This window comes from Mixophyes fleayi, chromosome 8 (genome assembly GCF_038048845.1).
Source record: "Mixophyes fleayi isolate aMixFle1 chromosome 8, aMixFle1.hap1, whole genome shotgun sequence".
Lineage (NCBI taxonomy): Eukaryota > Metazoa > Chordata > Amphibia > Anura > Limnodynastidae > Mixophyes > Mixophyes fleayi.
This window is the reverse complement of record NC_134409.1, coordinates 66,757,321-66,780,610: the sequence shown is the minus strand read 5'-3', so window position 1 is coordinate 66,780,610 and position 23,290 is coordinate 66,757,321.

Here is a 23,290-nt window from a genome sequence, read left to right as displayed (position 1 = left end):
CATTGATGCTATGTCCAGAAGAAACTGAAGAGCCTGATGGGACTGATGTTTACAGGTGGAGTTCTGCAGCCCTAGGGGGAAAGCGGGTTTGTCCCAAAGGAGAACATAATATTAGGATTCTTCAGTAGATGAAATGCACGGGTGCATTAGTCACAGATCTGAAGAGAGCAGTCAGTAGTGGGTGGGAGTAGGGAGGGTGGCTGGTGGTGTTCAATAGACATCCATAGAGGAGTGTATGGAGAAAACAAATGAAGAAGATTGGCCTTGCTCTCAACCCACAGTCTCATTGTAGATGGTGAGTGAAATAGAACCAACTGAGTGAGATGAATGGTCACATAGTATTTAGAGATGTTCGGGAGGCCCAGACCCCATCTGAGGCCTGGCGGTATTATGTATTGACACGGACTCTGGGGCGCCTACCCGTCCAAACAAAACGGGCAATATGTTTGTGCTGGATTCAAAATACCAAGGAAGGTACTTGAACCAGGAGGGTCTGAAATAAGTAAAAACACCATTGGCAGCAAATTCATTTTTACCGCTGTCATTTGCCCTAGCCAGGAGATACAATTTGTTCCAAGTCTCGAGGTCACGATTCTGATCTCACTATAACTTCCCTTTGGCCTGAGTATAATCAGACAGACAGCAAAACACATTCCTTTCTTAATAATCCACTCTAGATGTGAAAATCTGAAGACTGGTGTTTATTCAAGTAGTAAAGAAGATGGTAGAAGTGGTAAAACTGTAATAAATAGATAGTAGAAAACAATCACCACATGAACATATATAATGCAATGTAAACATGAAAAATATAGCAAACCTACATAACTAGGCAGGAATCTGACCATCGATGCTGTGCTAAGCGGAAAGATATACTACACCTCCTACTTCTTAACATGTAATATCTAAAATGGTGACCTCCTGTCATTACCCATGGTGTATTGGAAACTAACTACGGAGGCCCTTAGAGTCCAGTTAAGCTGACAATATGCTGGCCACTAGGTGGAGTTTACACAGGAATAAATGCATATGTAAAAACATCAATGAAGGCATAACAATCACGTTTAAGTGATTTGAATAGTCGGGGAAAGTTAGTAGCATACAGCTGATTATAGTGGCTGGTCAAATAGATCCATCGGTACTTAAACTTGTCGGCCTCCATCGTAAGTCTGATTGTTGTTTCAGGGTGTCAGATAAATGGGGGGGTAAGTTGAGAGGGAGAATTTCCGATTTTTCCGTATCAATTTTAAAATTAGACATTGCTCCATAGGTACCGAGTTAAGTTTGTGTGGAGGGGAGGGAGGTGAGGGGGTTGGAAATCGTCAGAAGGTGTCATTTGTGTACATGGAGATCTTATAGTCGTTAGAATCCAACTGGATCCCAGTGATGGCCGGATTTTTACGGATACGGGACGCCAGTGGTTCTAGTCTGCCCAATTTTAACCCATGGTAACCTCAACCCTATTTCATCCTTTATTCTTTGTAAGGATATTTTTATGTCTATCCCAAGCATGTTTAAATTCCTGTACTATATGAGATTCTATAACCTCTGAAGTGAAGTAGTTTTTCCTCAAATTTCCTGTGAACCTGCTTCCCTCCAGTTTCAGTGTATATCCTCATGTTTTAATATTTCTATTTCTCTGAAGATTGTTTCCCGCCTGTTCCTTGTTAAAGCCCTTGATATATTCAAAAGTTTCTATCATTTCCCCTCGTTCCCTTCTCTGCTCCAAACTATATATATTAAAAAATTCTAGTCTTTCCGAGTAAGTTTTGTGCTGTAAGCCATGCACCATTTTACATGTCCATCTTTGTACAGTCTCTAAAATATTTATATCCTTCTGGAGATATGGACGCCAGAATTGAACACAGTATTCTAGATGATTATTACTTTTTTTTCTGCTACTGATTCCTCTCCCTATGCAACCAAAAGTCTGACTTACCTTCCTCATTGCTTTGTTACATTGCTTAACTGCCTTGAAGTCACCTCAGTAGTTTCCGTTATAGTACCATTAATACTATATTTAGCCTTTGGGATTTTTAGACCCAAGTGCATGATTTTGCATATTTTTTGCAATTAAACTATAGTTGCCACTCTCTCTTCACCATTCCTCTAGTCTATCTGGATCATTGATCATTTGATTTACTCCTCCTGGTGTGTCTACCTTGTTGCATATCTTTGTTTCATCTGCAAAAATGCATAGTTTCCAATCAGTGCCATTTGCAATGTCACCAATAAAAATATTAAAAACCACTAGTCCAAGTACTCCACTGGTATCCTTTCCATCCTGTGAATGCACTCCCTTTACTATAACTCCCTGTTTTCTATCCTGCAACCAAGATCTTATCCATTCAACCATCTTAGAAACCAATCCCAAACTATCGAGTTTATTCAACAGTCTGCAATGTGGGACAGTGTCAAAAGCCTTACTAAAATCTAGATAAGCTACACCCCCCCCTCCCTTTGACCTATTACATTAGTCACTGTTACCCAGTCAAAAAAGTCGATAAGATTTGTTTGACATGATCTCCCCCCAGTACATCCATGCTGTAGTTCCACTTTGTGCAGTGGGACTACATTTGCTCTTTTCCAGTCTTCTGGAATTACTCCTGTAGCTAATGCCTGGTTGAATAATTCTGTTAATGGTGTTACCAGCACCCCTTTAAGCTCTTTTAGTATCCTTGCATGTATCCTATCTGGCCCCAATGATTTATCCACTTTCAGTTTTCAGAGTTCTGTAAGGTCTTTCTCCTCTATAAATGTAGTTGTATCTACCTCATTTTTATGAATATACTTGTAACTTTACTGTGGCCCCTTCCCCTCTCTTTCAGTAGTAAACACTGAGCAAAAATATATTAAGATTGTCGGCTATTACCTTGTCTCCCTCAACAAGACTCTCATTCTCTGTCTGTCTTATTATCCCTCCTTTTGTTTTTCTCCTTTCACTTATACACCTAAATAAAGTTTTCCCTCTTAACCTACGATTGCGCCATTTTCTTTTCAGCTTGTGCCATTGCACATCTGATTAAATGTTTTGCCTCCACCTGTCTAACAAGATACACCACTTTGTCTTCATTATTCTGAGTCTGCTTATATTTCCTAGAGGCCATGTTTTTTGCTTTCACAATATGTGCCGCTTCTTTTGTAAACCACACTGGCTTCCTTTTCCTTGTGCTTTTTCTAACCATTTTGATACAAAGGTCTGTTGCTTTAACTATTGCACATTTTAATTTTTCCCACCTCTCCTGCACTCCTTTCAAGTTCTACCACTCTGCCAAAGAGTTTCTTACACATTTTCTCATCTCTACAAAGTCAGCCTTCCCAAAAATCTAACACCTCTGTTTTTGTGCAGTATGAGTCAGTCTCTGTCTTTATACGTAACCATACTGCTTGATGGTCACTGGATCCTAGGTTCTCACCCACATTTACATCAGATATTCTGTCACCATTTGTAAAAATTAAGTCTAACATTGCGTCTTTGAAGTGGGCTCCCTCACCAATTGTTGATGGATGTTCCCTGCAAATAGTTCAGAATGTCCCTACTTCTAGTATAACTTGCAAAAGACCCTTTCCAGTTGACATCAGGTGGATTAAAGTCTCCCATGATTATTATCTCTCCTTTTATTGTCATTTGTTAAAGTCCTGCAATAGGTTCCTGTCCAGTTCCTCTTCTTCACCTGGTGGTCTATAGATCACCCCAGTACAGAGAGTAGCCTTGTCCCACAGTTTTATGGTCTCTCAAAGGGCCTCAGTTTTTTCTTCAATACTTTGTATTAAAGTAGTGTCTATGCTTTTTTCACATACATTGATACCCCTCTTTTTATTCTTCCCACTCTGTCCTTACTAAATAAAATATATCCCGGGATATCTATGTTCCAGTCATGGTTTTCATTGCACCATGACTCCGTAATAACCACAATACCCAGGTCTTGTCATTATCACACTTAGTTCTGGGATTTTATTTCCTAAGCTCCTAGCATTTGCGCACACAGCTCTAAGAGTTTTGTTTTTGTGTCTTCTATTCTTAGCTGTGTTTATCTCTATGTTTATTTTGTCTTGATCTGCATTGTGTTCTGTTACAGTGGATATGTTTCCTGTTCCATTAGCCTGCAGAAAAGATAACTCTTCATGGTGGGAGAAGATAGATTTATTTCTATTTAGTACCCTGCTACCTTCTGCTAGTTTAAATAGTTCCTGATGAAGCTTCCAAACTGCTAACTTAGTTTTCTATTTCATCTTAAAGATGGATGCAGGTCGTCACTTTTACATAAGCCTCTACCTTGCCAGATGGCATGACTATGATCTATTAATCCAAATCTCTTCTCATAACACCACTTCTTTAGCCACACATTGAAGTTTCTGATACAATGAGTTCTGTTCTCACCTCTATGCAATGGTAAACAATAAATAATAAAGTTACAATGGTTGCCATCTGTTTTAGAGCAGTACCTATCTCTCTAAATTCATCTTTTACTGCCATGACTTTAGCATTAGCCAGGTCGTTTGTCCCTAGGTGGACAATTACATCCACCTCCCCATCTTTTCTTGCTGCTTTCAAAATTGTTAACACATGCTCTTTATCCCTTGGATCTGTGGCTCCAGGTAAGCACCTTACTTATTTCTCTATTTCAGTAACATTTTCCAGGTGTATACCTCTTATAATGGAATTTCTCTTAGAAGTGTAGTCCTTTTTGGAGATTTTATTTTCCTGTCCCTATAGCTAGTAGAAGTCTCCATATCCTCATATTCTGTGTTACCTATATTATTTGTACACTCTAGCCCAAGAGCAGCATATGAGTTTTGCAATAGCACACTTTGTGGAATGTTTCTGGGTCCCTCTGGATATTTCCCCCTTTCAGAGCTCACAGTAGTCCAGGCAGAACATCTTCAGGGGGCTCTCTGAGGCATTGATGGTCTCAAGGTTACAGACATCCTACATACTTCAGCCTGCAGTTTGGCTATATCTTCCCACAACAAAAAAAATATGTTTACAGATTGGACAGTAACTGAGTTTCCAGAATGTCTCCCGCATTACATCCACTGAACTGCACTAGTCAAAACATTGTATCAGATGTTAATAGTAGCATCAATATTTGTGCATCTGTTTCTGCATTCTAACTTACCTGATTGTGTTTCAAACTCAAAGTTCACTTAAGTTTGCAAGCTGTTTCACTTTAGGATGCAAGTTGCTACAATGATCAAGCTCAAATGAGTCTTCTGTCTATTCATATAGAGGGAAGCCAAAGTAAGGTAGCCATGGTAGGTAACTGAAAAGATACAGATTTGAGGGAGACCCAAACTTTAGATGAGAAGGCAAGATGCCATTGGACACATTGGGCGAGGTGTGCAGCCTGATAATATTGATTAAAATTGGAAACTCCCAAACCACCACCTGTGATGATCGTTGAAGGATTTTGAGCAGACACTAAGCCGGTTTTTGGACCAGAGATGTGGAAGACTTATGCTGAATGAATTTAAACGTCTGAGGAGGAATGCGTACGGGGAGGGATTGAAAGAGATATAGGGGATGAGGGAGAATATTTATCTTAACCAAATGTATACAGCCTACTCAGGAAATGTGCTGGGGCTGCCAGATAAGAAGGTCAGCTTTTATGATGAACAATAGGAAGTGATAGTTTGCTTTGTAAAGGTTGTGCTAGGATTTGGTAAGGTATACGCCTAGATACTTCAGCTTCGTTTGAAGCCATCTAAATGGAAACTGAGACTCCAAGATTGCCTTGTCAGACAAGAAGAGAAAAAACTTCAAGGGGTGTATTTACTAAACTGCGGGTTTGTGACTGTGGAGGTGTTGCATATAGCAACCAATCAGATTCTAGTTATCATTTATTTAGTACAGTCTACAAATTGATAGCTGAAATCTGATTGGTTGCCATAGGCAACATCTCCACTTTTTAAAACCCGCAGTTTAGTAAATATACCCCCAACACTTCCGTTTTGTGAGTGTTAATCTTATATCCAAACAAGGAGCCATATGTCTCAATTTCCATCAGGAGGGCTGGAAGAGAAGATCATGGGCAGGTAACAGAGAGATGGATGTTATCCCTGTATCTCCCTGGCGTTGCATAATTTAAGTTTTTATTGTAGTTTGAGGTTAGGAAGCAACCAAAAGCTTCCTGTAAGTGTTCAACTCTTAAAACAAACCATGAAAGTGGCAGATTTTGGGAATTAATAGTTAGCATATCATATAAAAAGGGGATTCTCATCATTGCTAGCTAGACCAAGCATCAGAGATACAGCAAAGAAACCACAGAAAGGAAAAATATGGGGGTTAGGACATGGGAATTCCACCGGTTGTCATTTATGGTTTTTTATTGTGGACTTGTACTTCAACTTCAAGATTCCAGCAATGTCAGCCTGGATCTGGGTGTGATAATAAAGATAATGAATGAGGGCTTTATGAATGAGGGGGGTATTATTAATATTCTATTTTTACTAACATTATTATTTACATTTTCTCTGTTGCACTACATGTCTCAGTGGGTCCTGGGAACCTACTTTTTTTGTGTCGGTCCAATACCCCTAAGGAATTCAGTCCTCTGCTGACAGGCCTAGTACTGGTTGCTATTTGGCAGGGAGATCCCATGCTGCATGTTTCGCTCCTATAGTGCCACCAGCCCTGGCTGGAATTACCTAGTGCTGGTTTTGGCAATTTCGGTAGAACAACACGCCTTTTGTCCTCCAGATTTTGCCAGCCCTAGCCTAACTTGGCAGCACTAGGGCTGGTTATGATTTCTTGTGGGGACACAACCACCTTTTGTTTATGTATTTATTTTTTGTACAATATGCAATATCCAATTGCAAAGCGCTTTCGAATTTGCTGGCGCTATATAAATAAATGTTGATGATGATGTGACTGTTTCCTACTCTATACAGCACATAAGGAACATTAACGTGCCCTTACTGTACTATGCCTATAACAGCCTGCCCCTTCCCTTCCCTGTTCCATCTCTCTAAGCATAGAGAGGTGTCGAAGTCGTATAATTGGATAAACAAAAGTATATTGGTTAATATTGTTTTACCATGCAATTGCACTCAGTTATGCCGCGCTACACGGGGCATGGCGCTATCACGCGGTAAAATACGCACGCACACACTCGCACTACAACATTTAGTTATTTATATATTTCATATTTATTAAGGTTCCAATCCACATTCATTTATTAGTAAAATGTATTAGATTGTATATTTATTCTTTTGTGTGGGTCAGTTTGAACTGGTCATTCAGAGTCAAATCATGGGAACAATAGGGTGGGGGATGTTCCCCTCACCCGTTGTAAGGATCAAATGAACTGACCTATAACTTGCAAGGAACTGGAATGCCATTAACCCTCGGACCAATGAAGACCTTACTAAGTGTTAGCTGGACAAGTATATACAAGCACACTGGTTTTTGTTCTTTCTCTCTGAACGCGGATACATGTGAGCATGGCTGTGTTCCATGGACCTCGGTGAAGCTCTATAAGGAAAATGTAATGTATTCGGTGTTTTCATACTTTCCTGCTTTAATGTAACATCTTTAATAGGTATCATGTATCAGCTATATTGTACTGTATTGTACTTATTTATTGAACTGCTAAACAAATTGCTTTTGCTAAATAAATTGCTTGTGCTTTGGAAACACAATACAATCGCTTGGGCAATGCTTATTTGAAAATGATAGAATTACTTTAATAGAGGTGCAACGGGGATATATGTGAGCTGATTGAGACATAATTCTTTCTACTGAGCATGTACAGTTAGTAAGAGCACATTCTGCACATAAACATCGGACTTACATCCAAACCTACATGACTTACTGATTGAACAAAGGTATGAATTCAGGCACATGACAATGCTCATTGAAACACTTTATTCTACATGTCCTCATGCAAAATGTTGACAGCCACTGCTTTCAGAGCTACCCTGCTTTCCAGTCCTTGGACATGGGATTGAAAGAGTAATAGCCTAACACCAGCTGCTGGTTTGCTAGAGTGGCCCCCACTACACCACCAGGTTAGGGGATCTCCAGCTCTGCCACTCTCAAGACTCAGGAATGTAGAAGTTGCATCTTAATATTGCTAATTCCCTCTGGGTCACTGAGGCAGCCATCACTACACCATTGGGTAAGTGCACACAGTGGGAAACCATTAAATTATATAAACAAGGTGCTGTACTTCACCCAATATTTAGTGACCAATCAGATTATTTACGATTTGTATCCTACGTTTATACAGATTTACCTGATTTTTACTTATGTAGTCCTGTATCCACTGGCCAGTGATGATTTTATATTGGATGGTATGTTTTTATCAATAAAGTGTATATTTTTACTGCACAGATCTACTAGTGCATTGCTTTTGTGCATTAGTATATTGCGCTGTTGTGTGTTTAGTTATTATTTCTATATTTGAGATCTCATTGATCTCTTCAGCTGCAGATACTTTTCTACACTTATTCTCCGTTCTTTACTATCTCTCCTTGCGCCAGGTTTTGGTTTGTTGTTTCATTTTTGAAAGGTGCTGTACTTCCCCTGATACATAATTCATTATTTCCTACATTAGGAGGGAGGATTCAGTCACTTCTCCCATAGGCATTCCTTCTGGAAAAATAAACACTTTTGAATTAGATTAAGTTATCATAACCTTGTACACTTAAATATAGTGCAGTGAAGTACAGTCAAACTGTCTTACATTTATTGACAAATAGGAAAACATTTTTTTAAAAATGTGAATGAAATATGATCTTTAAGTATACACACCTGTATATATAAAGGCAGGTACTGGCACTCATTTAGTATCACTAGTGAAGTAAAAACTTAAAGTGTGCACAGCAATAGAAGTGCTCAGCTGGTAGAGGAGGAAAAGAAGTAAATTAAGAATGGAAATTGGAACTGCAGCAAGATCGTATATAAGGCCTATGGTTAGAGGGAGACAAGGATCTAAAGCAGATCTAAGAGGATTAGATAGAAAAGTAGACATAACTACATATGCTAAAGATGCTACAAAATACCAAGCCTGCTAGATGTAATAGGGGCTTAATGAGAGAAGCAAGGGAATATTTATGGATTAACTGGAATGCCCAAACAATTTAGACCAGGAATATCTAGAAGAAACAGTTAAGTAGCAAAGTCTTGTTTAATTCAGGCACTGTGTTAAGTCTGTCTATCCATGTGGTTTCTAAACCTAACAGCACATTTACTTCATCCGTCTTTTGCCAGCGTAAGTGGAAGTGAGAGGTGAGTAAATAGTAATCCCGGGAGGGAAGGCTAAGGAGCAGGGCCTCAGATTTTGTTATATTCATTTTATATCCAGATAAGTTGCCATATCTAGTCAAAAGGTTGAATAAGTTGGGCATGGAGATAAGCGGTTGGTGAAGGGTAAGAAGCACATCATCGGCAAAAAGAGAGAGCTTGCTTTACAGTGCCCCCGTCTTCACACCTTTTATATCTGGGGAGGCTCGGATAGTGGCTGCCAGTGGTTCAATGACCAGGGTGAAAATTAGCGGGGAGAGGGGACATCCCTGGCGTGTGCCATTAGTAATAGAAATAGGGTCTGAAGGAGAGCCATTGACAAAGACTTTGGCAGAGGGGTGGGAGAATAAGGCCTGTATAACCGACAGGAAATCTCCAAACAGACCAAAGTGCCGCAGGGTATGGGTCATAAACTGCCAGGAGATCCAATCAAAGGCCTTTTCAGCATCTAGGGATAAAATAATCGAGAGAGTTTTCCTAGTGTTAAGTATATGGATAAGGTCAATGGTTCTCCCTGTATTATCCCTGGCCTGCCTACCAGAGAAAAAGCCTACCTGGTCATAGTGGACAATGGCAGGGAGTATGGAGTTCAGGCAGTTGGCAAGAATCTTGGAATAGAGTTTGAAGTCATTGTTGAGCAGGGATATCGGGCAATAACTAGCACAACTATGGGGGGGGGTCTTTACCTTCTTTATGAATCAGGGAGATCCTATCCTCCAAGGATTCTTTGGGCCAAGAGGCACCTTTCAGAATGGATTCAAAAAAGCACAAATAACAGCGCTGGAAACTGAATACACGAAACACCCACTAATAAATCCGTGAGGTAAAGAATGGTAACAATTTATTGGTAATCATAAAAACATGGCAATACAATACCAACAAGGATGATACTTGTAAGACAATCACTGGCCAGTGAACTAAAAATGCTGACTGCAGCACACTAATAACAAACACAATCTGTACCAAAAAAAGCTACATAAAAAATGAATAGATGAAACTCAGGGGCACACGCAGGGAGGGGTTTCTGGTTCTCCAGAAACCCCTCCCCTCCGCGAAGATCGGGGGCTAAACAGTGCATCTGCATAGCGGCATTGTACTGTACAGCAGCCGCGGCACTGTCAAAGAAGCGTCCGCAGCGGTGCTGTATTGTATTACAATACAGCACCGCCGATATGGAGCTGCGCAGCTCTCTCTTAAAAATCCTGCATGTGCCCCTGAAACTGGTACTGTGATGACCATAAATCAAAGGTGTATTAGTGTAACTGGTTTGCTCTCCAATAGCTCAGACGACCGCAAAATCCAGATCAAAACATTAAAGCGGTGTGGCCACACCAAACAATATGAAAATAACAAATTCCCTTGAATAGAAGTACTAATATCCACTTCAATATAATTGAATGTATAGTTCCTCAAAGTTTTTGGCAAAAAAGTAAATACACATAATTACCGACAGTCCACGGTCTTCCTCTGCTTAGAAATATCCGTCCCACTCACTGCAATGTGTGGTTTCACGATGCAGACCTGGTCTAAAGAATCAGTCCCGTACAACAGTCTGGATGCACGCTGTGATCGCACCAAATATTTTCTGTTCCGTGTACTCTGTTGTGCCCAACACTATATGTGTGGTCCGTGGCTCGAGCACTCCCGTCTCTCAGAGCAGTGGCACAGCTGAGAGAAGCACCCGGGAACTGGATTAGATGGCAAGATTCCGTAGTTTCCGATAGCTAGAATAACTGAGCTTTTAGTGGAGTAATAATAAGTATAAGCTGCAATGAGCTCGCACTCAATGGAGAGTGTTTAAACAGCACAGTGAAGTCTCTTGTAAGCTCACACATTTCATTATCTAGAGGTGATTTCATCAGAGGTAATGGACTACTACAATTAAGTCTTCTATTATATATCTTCGACCTGATCAATTAGTCGGCCGCTGGCTAGAAGCCTGAAGTCTACTCAGTCTACCAGACTTATGTTCATATATTGAATTTATGATTGTCTTAACTGTAATTATATGTGTACCACTCGTATCATCACAAAAATTACATTTTTTTCATTTTTGAGACCTCACAGGTGTATATAGCTGCAGGTACTGTCTCACCAACACTCTCTATTTAATTGTCATATTTCTGTGCGCCAGATTTTGATTTTTTTTTTTGACCTTTCAGAATGAAATTGAAGAGGGTGGAAAGACGAGTGGCTAGGAGAGCAACAAACCTCTTTTAGTAGGCCACTGAAAACCCATCGGGTCCAGTCGCCATGCTAGCTTTTTGAGCTTTTGTAACCTGCTTCACCTGCGCTAGGGTGATGGGTTTGCTAAGGGCGGCTGTTGCCTGGGGGGACAGTTTAGGAAGGTTAGCTTCCCTCTGAAATATTTCTATGCACTCTGCCTGTTTCCGGTGAGCAGAGGCATCGGAGGGGTTAAGGGAGATTATACAGTTTTAGATAGTACTTTTGGAATTCAGAACAAATTGATTTAGGGTCATAAATCAGCACCCCTGAGGAGTCACCGATAGCCAGGAGATTACGGGCAGAGATCCTGGTCTGAAGCCGAGTGACCAAGAGCTTATTGGCCTTGTCACCCTTTTCATAAAAACACTGGTTCAGCCATTTCAGCTTGTTAGCCACTTGGTGGGAGAGAAGGGGGTCAAGTTCACCTCGCATGGAGACTATTTGTTGCAGAATGGCAGGGTCTGGGTAAGATTTATGTTGTGTCTCTAGCTGTTGGAGGGAGGCAATAAGGTGTAGAATTTTAGCGTCTCTCCTTTTTCGCAGCTAGAGCTAATAGATGACCGATGATGACGGCATTATGGGCATTCCAGAGAGTTGTAGGTGAAATGTCTGGGGAATTGTTTGTTTCAAAATACTCAGACAGAATAGAGTTGAGGTGGCTACTGTGTTTCGGTCATGGTGTAAAGACTCATTAAGCCTCCAGGAAAAGGAGGAGGAGCGTACTGCTACTGAGGAAAGGTCTCAGAATATTCGGGCATGAACTGATCACGTGATTATGTTAATACAAGACTTAAGGAGCTTAAGGGTCAGGTTGTGGCTGAGCAGGATCATGTCAATTCGTGAATATGTGTTGTGAACGGGGGAATAGAAGGAGTAGAGACTTGCCATGTGTCATACAGGTTATGCAGCCTCATGAACTCTTGCAGGGCGAATAAAGATTTTAATCGATGGATTGTGAGTACGGGGACCAAAGTTAGATTTGTTTATAATTTGGGAAAATATATATGTGTGTGTGTGTGGGTGAATGTGTGGGTGAATGTGCGTGTGTGTAAAAGAACTAGAGGTTGTAAAAACAGAATACAGGAGAGTCTATGAAACATATTTACTGCAGGTTTAAAGAGCTATCCACATTAGGACAAGCTCTCTTTAGCTACTGATTAATCTCCCCTCCACATCATATAGTAATCCAGTGTAGGTGCCTCCTCAGGGCTGGAAGGAGGACTGAAAACTGCTGTAGATAGGAATGTGGAATTGAAAGTAGCACTTGGCTGTTGAGAGTTCAGTTCAACATTCCTGTCTTGAACACTTTGAAACATTCTCACCATCCAGATGTCCAGGTCTGTAGTTTGTTCCAGCGGCAAGTGAATCTTCAGTGTCATAGTGATGTTACAGAAGAGCTTGGGATTTGGGCATGTCCAAATGTGGTGTTCTTGAGAAAATATGAAAACTGGCATCTGGGGTGACATTTGAGTGGATAATAAACCATTAAATCAGTGTGCGATTTCTTAAATGATTTTGTCTGAGCTGATTAATAGAGGCAACACCTTAACAAATTTGGTCAATATATATTTGGTCAATTATACCACACACAAAGAAAAAAATACAGGCAAAACATACAAACAATAAACTTCTACGTTGAGGATCTATAACTATTAATATACCTGCACTGACATAGCTAATAAATACAGATCATTTTTAACACATTAACCCCTTCAAATGTACAATGAGATTATTTTTTCCTTTTTTTATCATCTTTTTAATGAAGCCAAATGCAACAATACAGTAAATATAATATGATACATTAATCTTATACAACGGATACAAAACGCATATAATTACAGTTATATGTCATCATCTATAAACATATAACATGTGCGCAATATCCCTTCATAAAAATATGGGAGAAAAGAGAACAGTGCCAAGGACTGCACAGGACCAAACTTGATCAATCAACACCCAACTTAAAATATATTTACTATTTAATGGATGTAACATTAACAACCTTGCACATTCATACCAAGATGTGTGCTGCAAACATCGGTGTAATTGACATTTGGGGCCTGAGTCATTATAGAGAGTAAAGCATAAAAAAGGAGTAACTTTGTACCATGGCAATACCATGTTGCATTGGAGGGGGAGGTGAATTTAAAATGTGGAGACAGATTTATAGTTGCAGGGGCAAACGCAGGATTTTTAAGGGGGGGGGGGGGTTTCCAAATAGTTGAATTCTGAACAAAGCAAAAATAAAACATTAAAACTAGTAATGATACTGCACATTAAAATAGCATTGATAACACACATTTAAACTCGCAATGATACTCCACATTAAAACTAGCAATGATACCGCACATCAAAATAGCATTAATAACACACATTAAAACTAGCAATGATACTCCACATTAAGACTAGCAATGATACTGCACATCAAAATAGCATTGATAACACACATTAAAACTAGCAATGATTCTCTATATTAAAACTAACAATGATACCTCACATCAAAATAGCATTGATAACACACATTAAAACTAGCAATGATACCGCACATCAAAATAGCATTGATAACACACATTAAAACTAGCAATGATTCTCTATATTAAAACTAGCAATGATACCTCACATCAAAATAGCATTGATAACACACATTAAAACTAGCAATGATACTGCACATCAAAATAGCATTGATAACATACATTAAAACTAGTAATGATACTCCACATTAAAACTAGCAATGATACCGCACATCAAAATAGCATTGATAACACACATTAAAACTAGCAATGATACTCTATAATAAAACTAGCAATGATACCGCACATCAAAATAGCATTGATAACACGCATTAAAACTAGCAATGCTAATGCACATTAAAAAAACAAACAACAAAAATAAACGAAAAACATTGATATATATATTTATATATATATATATATATATATATATATATATATATAGTATTATAGGATTAAAAAAGTAGAGGATTCCTCTACTTTTTTAATCCTATAATACAATATTTATATATAATCACACAGCTCTGCATACCCTGTAGGCTCACCAGAAATGGGATCTTTGGTCTATTAATTAAAACACTATATAAGATTGCTTGTGGGCAGTATCTGAGGCTAGAGATCTATTTTCCAATTTATTATTTCAAATATCCATTATAAGCCCTACCGTTCGTTCAACAGGGAAGCCAGCCAGTTAGGTCATCCCGGGAGTTATGCGAGGGAGGAGCTGCTGTGGCAGCACATGCGCAGCAGCTTCATTTCGGCAATGGGGAATTGTATGGCAGCCGCGGCACTGTCAAAGAAGAGTCCGAAGCAGTACTGTATAGGGTAAATGTTTTGCATGTTTAAATACATGCTTTTGGGCCCGTTCGATCGCGGAAGGGAGGGGTTTCTGGAGAACCAGAAACCCCCCCTGTGTGCGCCCCTGAATTGGGATAGAGCATGACCTAGTTTAACTCTCAATTTCAGTGTAAAAATAAAGCTCTCAAGTATTTGTGTGCTACATGAAAAAACAGCCAGTATTTTCCTTCCGTGCAAAATAATAAACTAATTTGCACCCCTTGCATTGTAACATGGTTTGTCCCAAAGAATATTTACTCCTTTTTTGCCTTACTTTTCTTAATGACTCAGGCCCGTGGTGTTTGAGGAAGCGTATTAAAATAACTTTCCCACTTTTAAAAAAAAACTTTCAAATTTTTTTGTCTTTGTCCAACAATGTTTCCACCCAATTCATGCACAACACTTATACAGACTTTTTCCAGAAACAATGATAGAGGGGTGTATCAGGTAGTATCCAATGATGTAAGACCATTTACAAGCTGCAGTAGTAATGATAAGCAGTAATCGTTTTACCCTTTTGTTATTTTCTGGTCTGGTGTGACTGGTACAACATTTACCAATTCCTCCTCTGCCCATGTCTTCAATGAAAGCCATAAGCATATGACTATTCATCATCATCATCATCATCATTTATTTATATAGCGCCACTAATTCCGCAGCGCTGTACAGAGAACTCATTCACATCAGTCCCTGCCCCATTGGAGCTCACAGTCTAAATTCCCTACTATAGACACACACTCACACACACAGACAGACAGAGAGGGAGAGACTAGGGTCAATTTTTTTTTTTTTATTTTTTTTTTTTATTGCAGCCAATTAACCTACCAGTATGTTTTTGGAGTGTGGGAGGAAACCGGAGCACCCGGAGGAAACCCACGCAGACACAGGGAGAACATACAAACTCCACACAGATAAGGCCATGGTCGGGAATTGAACTCATGACCCCCAATGCTGTGAGGCAGACGTGCTAACCACTACGCCACTGTGCTGCCCACAAAAGCAGTGGTATAAATCTGCAATTGCTGAGTTAGATCTAAAACAATTATGATCATCTTTGAGGAGATAGATAAGCATTACAGGGGCGCACGCAGGATTGTCAGGGGGGGTTTCCTTCCCCCCTGACCCCCCCCCCAAAAAAAACACGAGTGAGAGCTGTTGCGCATGCACAGCTCCGTATCGGCAGCGCTGTCCTATACAGCAGCCGCAGCGCTGTCAAAGAAGCGTCCGCGGCGGTGCTGTATACAATACAGCACCGCTGCTGACGCTTCTTTGACAGCGCCGCGGCTGCTGTATAGGATAGTGCCGCTATGGCGGCCACTTAGTTAGCATGCGTCACTGCATTATGAAAAATGTTTAAGAACAGTATATGTATTCGTTGTCTACTTTTTCTAGTTTTAACATATAGGGAAATTTAACAAAGGGAGATAAGCAAAAGCAGGTGTACATGTACAATCCCAGTACCTGTTCTGTTATGGCAATTTAAGGACAAAGATGGTGCAGCAAATTGCTTTATTTTACCACGCCCCCGAGGCAAAATGCAGTGATTTTATCACAGGGCCAAACTGGGCTGGATCTGGGAGAAAGACTTGTACACTGTGGGCAAGTATGCTGATGTAAAGAAAAAATCATTGTTATCACTGCTTGTTCATAAATAGACCCCTTATTCCAGTCCAGCTTATTCTTTATAACATTTACTCCGATGCCTTCACTGCCAAGGCACTAGTTCACCCCTGTGCTGAGCCTACTTAAACACTTTTAAGCTCATCAGATTCAATTTCACTAATCTTTTTGTGTAGTACACACAGAAATCATACCAGACTTTTCATTTTCAGAAAATAAAATTGTATAACCAAAGACTAAAATTCACAGTAGTTTCCAATAAAACTGTTACAAATTTTTTTTGCAATAGTAGAAAATAAGGCCCCACTGCCCCGCCCCCTTTTGCTAGGGGGCAGTACTGGAGGGGGATCACCAGGAACCCCACAGTCGGAGCACTGTAGGAGAGGCCTGTGCAGCTCGGTAATGCAGAGGAGTTTCCTGCACAGGAACTCCTCACTGTCTCTGCAGCTCTCTGATTGTCTGAATGACTGTGTCAGCCAATCAGAGCAGCTGTGCCCTGATTGGCTGACACAGTCACTCAGCCAGTCAGCACACAGACATGCCCTCTACACATACTGTCGTGGAGGAAGGTGGAGGAAGCACTGCAAGTAAGCTTATGGGAGTGTGTGTATGAGAGAGAAAATGTGAGTTAGTTTCTGTGTATCAAAGTGTGTGTCAGTGTGTATGATAACTGCTTTAGTGTGTGCCAGTGTGTATGAGACCTGCATTAGTGTGTGCCAGTGTGTATGAGACCTGCATTAGTGTGTGCCAGTGTGTATGAGATCTGCATTAGTGTATGCCAGTGTGTTTGAGACCTGCATTAGTGTGTACGAGACCTGCATTAGTGTGTGCCAGTGTGTATGAGACCTGCATTAGTGTGTTTTAGTGTGTAGGAGAAATGTATTGGTGTGTGTCAGTGTGTAGGAGAAATGCATTAGTGTAGGTCGGACTGGCGTACCAGGGAAATCAATGGAGGGCCCCAATGCCAGATGGACCCACCTCCTACACTATGGTTGATAGACAGGCTAGTCCCTTCCACGGGACCAGTTGGTTATTGTGTAGGAGCGCTTTTCCTTGCTTCCATGGTTACTCTGTATTCCCTAGGAAGGAAACAGGAAGTGGGACAGGACTCCAATGTCTGATTTGCGCTACTGCGCATGCCCAGACTGCCGAAACCGGAAGTTCATTTTTTTGCGCCGCACTTATATTCAGACAGTGAAAGGGACAGTCACAACTTAGAGAGCTGCGTGTCACAGATAATATAAGTTCCCCAAAGTCTCATATACAGGCACCGGAGGCTCCCTATAATTAATAGAAGAGTCTCGTGCCACCACAACATAAAATGCATAACAGTGCAGTATATACATTGTCCTGTCTGCATCTGTATTTCATAAGAGTGTATTATAACCTGCATCTGCATACCGGCATATCTACATACAAGTGTGTGCTGCAAATAATCTGCATTGCCTGATTGCGACAACTGTTGTTACTGCTAAATACTGCTGTACTACAAGCAACTGTGAGTAACTGCATTCATCTTTTGTTATCATCTTTAAATAAACAGCAAACTGTTTAAGCGTTGTGGCTTAACATCCACATTAACACCGCTAAACACCTTTAGTAACATCAGAAGGTTTAACCAACACAGTCTTCCTATTGTTTTCCAGCCACAGATTGTAATGATCCGGATTCTCCCCTCATGTCCTCTTCTAGTGATCTTATCACGTCTCGGCCTTCAGATTGTAATGATCCGGATTCTCCCCTCCTGTCCTCTTCTAGTGATCTTATCACGTCTTGGCTCATCATGCACCAGCGCACCTGTGCAGAAGGGAGGGAGAAAAGAGGTCAGAAGTCTCAGCTTGTTCAGTGCCGGATGAATGAATGTAAGTGTAAATAGAGATAGGGCTTCTTGCTTCATCACACAATAGAGATACAGCCTCTACAAATGCATTAAAGTTTTGCAAGGTGGGAAGGTAGCACTTTCTTGTTCCATGTGGCATTGTGACAGGGTTCATCTTTAGGAAAAGAGATATTACTACATGCTACATGATATGCTACAATATGGCACTAGTCATTTCCTCTGTGGGCTGGCCCACTAGTCACAAACTCGGGTGGCTGGCCACACCCACTCTGATGGGCCCCTACCATTGCATCCCCCGATGGGCCCTTCATGTCCCGTCCGACACTGGCGGACAGTTAAAAAGAAGAATCAATATTTAAAACTAATATTAAACCTAGTTGTAAGGTCCTCTTACATTTAAATAATGTTTAGTTGAACGCACCCATTTATGCTTGTGTGCACATATATGTGCTCATATGTGCATACCCCACCTGCGCACCCAGACTAAATCCACCACAATATTTCACATCATACCCACTTATTTTCCCGTCCTCCCCAATTATTAATAAAATTACCCCAACCCCACACAATAAACGCAAATTACCCCGTACTTTAACTAATCCCCCCAAAATATCATATCAAGATAAACCCCTCCCCCCCGCTCTATTTTATAGAACTCCCAATGCTCATCACCAAGTCCACACCCCGCTTCCCCCCCCCCAAGGCATTTAGTCAATACAATTAAAACAGCCACCACATTAACCCACTTAATACTAGCATGTCCCCGATCCCACACTGACATTATAGAAAATGTCAATTAAAACCCATGCAAAAATATACCCGCACATAAATATAACCGGCCATCCTACTCCATAGCCGTTTCCAACCCCATGGAAACGTTACACCCAACCTGCGTACATCAATACAGTGTCACTCAACTTGCCTTGTCATTACACCCTAGCTGCTCATAATGCATCATTTAGTACACAAATAATACCCGCACAACCCCACTCCGTAAACATAATTAAAACCGGCTATCTTACCCCATAAACGTTATTAAAAGCCATTAAACCGCCAGCACTCCCATCAAGCTAATATTAGTTCAATGCAACATAAGAGCGTAGAGGGGATGTCAATCATTCCCTCCACCCCCCGCCTCCCAGCCTTCCCCCCCTCCCCTCCTGGAATCCCATTGGACATAAAACAAAGGAAACAGGATAATAAGCACAGAATACTCACAGGACAGCCACATCCCTGACGAAGTCTACGGACGAAACTGTCACGATCTGCCTGCAGCATACTGTTTTGCCTGGCAGCTCCTGCCTCCTGGACTATCATACTTTATCATTGGTGTTCATTTCATGTGTTTGCAGCAGTACCTCTGATTACCAGAGGAGCTGCTATTGTGCCTGTTATGCTCCTAGTTACTTAGGAGTTAACTCTGCTTCACTAATTATTCCATGCACCTGGGTGTGTTCTCATTTCCCTTTATATACCTGTCACTCCCAGCACACATTGCTGGTTATTGATGTCATATCCTGTTGTTGCACCCTGTGGATTCTTCCTCCTGCCTTGCTCCTGTGATCATGCTGCATTGGGATCCCAACATACATTCTGCTGCCTTGTTTTCATCTGTGAACCTGGTACTTTCCTGTGCATCTCCCTGTACTTGCTGCCTGGAATCTTTCAACACCTCCTGTTTACCTGCAACTGTGTATACCTGGTAATTTCTACAAGACCATTATTACATCAGCTGTTCAGTCTCTCCAGCAATAAACATTGTTGTTTTTTCACCTATCTATGGCTCCTTAGCTGTATTTCTACATTGATCCGTGGCAGTATAACTAGCCCAAAAAACAGCTTAGGAGTCAGGTGAAAGTTTTTTATTCTGGAACCTTTTTTGTTCTGCAATTCATTTTTTCGTTTACCTTTGGAACATGTCTGCTTTACCAGCTTTTGAATTGCCACAGCTACAGGCTTTACAAATGGACATAATCCTGTTACGCTCCCAGCTGTCTAAATTTTCCACTTTGCTTATGGACCCACTCAGGAGACTGTCAGATTCTGTCTCTCCTAATTCAGAAGCTGCTGATCTGTCTCAATCCACCTTCTCTGCTGATGAACCTGTGCAAATAGCACCTCTTAAAAGTGCTTCTACAAATTTTCTGTTTTCTAAGAACTATGGGGTAACTAATTCCTAGTTCACAGGTGGTCCATGCCCCCATCTGACCGAAGAGGAGTGACAATGCAGAATAACAAACAAGTTGTGTCTCTACTGTGCCAGCAATGCACATTTCTTGCAGAACTGTCCTATCCGTAGACCACGTCAACTTACTGAACCATCTCCTGTTGTTTCCTCTCTGCATTCCAAATCTGTTTATGCTCCAGCATTCCTGTTCTCTGGGAGGAGACCCAATCTGCCAGCTCCAGCCGCCTGTCCTGAGTCGCCAACTCCCTCTGTCTCCTGTTGTGAGGTGCCAGCCTCTGTCTCCTGTTGTGAGGTGCCAGCCTCTGTCTCCTGTGCCGAGGTGCCAGCCTCTGTCTCCTGTGTCAAGGTGCCAGCCTCTGTCTCCTGTTGCGAGGTGCCAGCCTCTGTCTTCTGTTGCGAGGTGCCAGCCTCTGTGTCGTGTTGTGAGGTGCCAGCCTCTGTGTCCTGTTGCGAGGTGCCAGCCTCTGTCTTCTGTGCCGAGGTGCCATCATCTGCCTCTTGCTCCGAGGTGCCATCATCTGCCTCTTGCTCAGAGTCTCCTGCCACTGTGTCCGGTCCTGAGTCTCCTGCCACTGTGTCCGGTCCTGAGTCTCCTGCCACTGTGTCCAGCAGTGGGTCGTTACTGTGTGGCCTTTTGTCAGCGTTCAAACCTTTCTGAACATTGTGAATAGCATGTCATGCATGACAAAACAGCGTCTCTAGAATTTCATAGATAAGTGTAAATATTGTTGGCTTTGCAAAACATATAAATCCATATTTGTGTAAACACATTACATAATGATTCTAAAAATAGCTTGTGTCTAAACTGTATAAAAGGCACTAGCTTGTATTGAAAACTTGTTCTTCTGATTTCATCTGACTTGAGTGAGCACTGGTACCTTTAACCAGTGTGAGAGCAAATAGACATCTTGCTTCAAATACCCGCTTGCAAACATCTTTGATATTGCTGTATTCCTGTGACCTACAGATTGGACCCAAAATCTAATCCATTTCTGGCTGTCCTAAGGTTTGGACCCAGCTTTTCCAGTACCACCGCTCTGCCTGCTACCCTGCAGCCCTGGTCAGTGTGACAGGCCAGGGTGGATACATTCACAGCTTCCCTGACCCATAGTAAGAGGTTAGGAGTACCAGCCCAGTTACACCAACAACAAGATACGCTAGCAGCATCAGTTACCCAGAAGAAACCCGGTTCTGGATGCCAATATAGGAGTCCAGTGGTGGCAGCATTTGTAGGCCCCTCCTACTGCAGCAAGCGGGCGCAATTGGGATAACGAAAGGGAACGGTGGCAAAGTAAGCCCAGCCGGTTCCCAGCAACAACAGACAGGGTGGCATAGGTGGTCCATTTTGTCACAGGTGCCCATGTGTATTTCACAAATAAAAAAGCCACCTCCCTTACTTAGATATTGTAGGGGTGGGGTTTGTTTGGTGGCCGCCCCTCTTTCAAACAAGAATGTCACTTGTGGGGAGCAAGCAGCATGGGAAGGAAACAGCCCCTCATTCTAGTGAAAATTAAAATGATTTATTAAAACAAAAAAAGGGGGACTAACTGCTTTAAAAAGGTTAGCCTTGTTCAATATGGGAGGGCTGAACTATTTTATAGCTTCCCCACCTTTACAAACTTTTTTAATGTTGTTTGTTGCCTGCTGATCAAAAATGACCAGTAGGAAATATTTAAACACAAGCACCCTTGCTTGAAACAGGAGATGTTGCCCTTCCAAACGAGGGTCTTTACATTTTTTTATATGCAACAATTAGGGAGACAAAGGCATTAAAAGCACTACCTCCTATTCCTGGAATGCACATGTGATTTTATGATGTAGCGCTATCCTTCGGTCAGGGGTGATCGGCCATCATTCTTGCAACCCCTGAACTGCAGTATGAGTGGGAATCACCAAACTGTAGTTCTGCAGTGTGTTTCTGGCAGGATACATCAACAATTAGCAATTGAGGACTAAAAGAAAACAAATGATGCAAAATGATTTCTAAAGCAGAACTATGTTTCTTATGTGTTCACTTAACCGAGTTTTTAGTTCCTGATGGTTTTACCAATGTATTGTGTGTTGCACGGCATTCAAGTAGATAACTTACATTGCTAATGTCACAAGTAATAAATTGTTTTATTTCAAATGTCTCGAGTGTGGATGGATTTAAAGCACCATGTGGGTTTTGCAGTTAATGCATTACCTACATTTGAAAAAATGTGATCTGTCTAGGTCTAGCCACTCCTCAGTTGAGCCCCAGATCCTTGATCAAGTTAACTCAGTAATTAATTAATTCTGTATGGGCACAGTGCAACTATTGCGGATGGGAACACTAATGTTACTTTGATATAATTAACCACATGATTTCATTCCTGGTTCTCAATTACATGACCTCTGCCCCCTGATTCTTGGCTATACATCTCTGTTCGTACTGGTTCCTGACTCTGGCTTCTGATTACAGTGATTTCTGGCACAGACTACTAGGCTTGGTTTACAATCATCTCCTCCATCTGCTGCATACTACTCACAGGTAGCTCTACTACAATTACATACAAGAGTACTTACTCTCAGTTCAGCATTTTTTCTATCCACACGATGAGGCTCCATGCCTGCTTCAGCGGTGCCACTGTTCATTCTCAGTACTCAACTGTATGTGCTTTTTGAGCTGTGTCACCATCAGGGGCTGGCTTGCCTGCCCCCGGGCTGGTTCCATAGTGGGCTACCTTGGGCTGGGTCACTGGGCTACCTGCATTTATTTACCTTTAAAATGATTCTAATGGGCTGCTGACCCAAATCACCCCCCCCCCCCCCACCCCCCCTCCCTAAATGTTGCCAGCCAGCTC